The sequence below is a fragment of the Salvelinus sp. IW2-2015 genome, linkage group LG17 (assembly GCF_002910315.2).
Source record: "Salvelinus sp. IW2-2015 linkage group LG17, ASM291031v2, whole genome shotgun sequence".
In the NCBI taxonomy this organism is placed as follows: Eukaryota; Metazoa; Chordata; class Actinopteri; order Salmoniformes; family Salmonidae; genus Salvelinus; species Salvelinus sp. IW2-2015.
Window position 1 is genome coordinate 12,043,191 of NC_036857.1, and position 1,609 is coordinate 12,044,799.

A 1,609-nucleotide genomic window follows, 5' to 3' on the forward strand; every position below is an offset into this window, starting at 1 on the left:
AAACCTTGGGCCGTACCTGGAACTACCACACTTCTCCTATTGTCAGAGAGTCAGAGGAATCGCATTCGGCATCAAATGGCTGGCGAAAGGATGAGGATTCTTGGACGCAAGACTCTTTGCTTAATAAAATGAAACCTGATTCTGGGACGTCTCGAGTGTGCAGTAATGTTTAGATTAGATTGATCTACAACCACACAAGGAGAAGAAAACCTGTAAGTATGTTATCACACAGCTCTTCTGTACATTGTCAGCAATTAATTGTCATACAGAATGCATTGAAACACCTCAAATATATGCCAACAGAGCTTTTTCGCACATTATAAACCTTTATTCTTGATTCTGAAGTAAACCAAATACCAAAAGCAATTGCCGAGAACAGACTTGTAAACAAGCGTCTATGGAGATAAATGTGTCCGTGTAGTTACAATGCTTCTGAATTAATATTTTGGAACAATGAGTAAAACAGTGTCTGTTATGAACAGACATGTAGATAAAAAGTGTCTATGGAATAAAATGAAAGTGTCTAAGTGTCTGACCCTCTGAGAGTCTGCACAATAAAGAAAGTTTGTTCATTTCACTTGTGTCCAGTCATTTGGTCATGTCCTCTTCTTGAAGTCATGCACAACTCATTGGAGTTGGTGATCAAAATTCCTCCCGGAGTTTTTGGCGAGAGTTCATCCTGAAATCAGCAATAGGTGCCAGGACCCTGTGGAGAGGATGAGAAGAGGTTGAAATTAGGAGTCTCTGGAGAGCAGTGTGTATGGTGAGGAGAGGAGGAAAAATGACAACAGAAGAGAGGGAGGGGATAGAGTATAAAGTCTGAAATAATTTTTTTTACCTCTGGACAGGCTGGTGACTTGGTGCATGACGTTCTCCACGAGATATTGTTCAATCATTTGCAATGCTTTGCGAGTGATGTGTCAAGGAATGAGTCTGCAGCTCTTTACATTACCCCTTCTCTCTCACACCCCCTGGCTACTCTGCTGCTGCTCTGTGGCATTGAGCCCTAAACACATTGTACACCAATCCATAGCAACCTCAGAAATCAAGGGTTTTATCAGTTAACCAGGTTTTCAGATACAAATAAAATATCAGGGTCTGCCTGAGAGACCTCCCAGAATCTGTGACATGATCCATTAAGGTAATAAACTTTGTCACAATCGTCATAAGGAGTGGACGCAAAATGCAGCGTGGTATGTTTCCATCCTTTTTATTAGGAAGAGAAAACTCAATAACAAAACTCCTCGCTCAGTCTATCCAATATTCCTCTTCGCTCTCAGACTCGCCCCTCGGCTTCGCCGACCAACCCGTGTGCCTCCCCCCCAAAAAGAACAATAAGCGAACAAACGAAACGTGAAGCTCAGAGTAGTATACAGGCAACTATACCTAGACAAAGATCCCACAAAAAGCACAAAGGGGAAATGGCTGCTAAATATGATCCCAATCAGAGACAACGTAAACAGCTGCCTCTGATTGGAAATCATACCAGGCCAACATAGATATATAATTACCTAGATGACCCACCCTAAGTCACACACCGACCATAACCAACATAGAGAATAACAGGCTTCCTATGGTCAGGGCGTGACAGTACCCCCCCTCCCCCCCC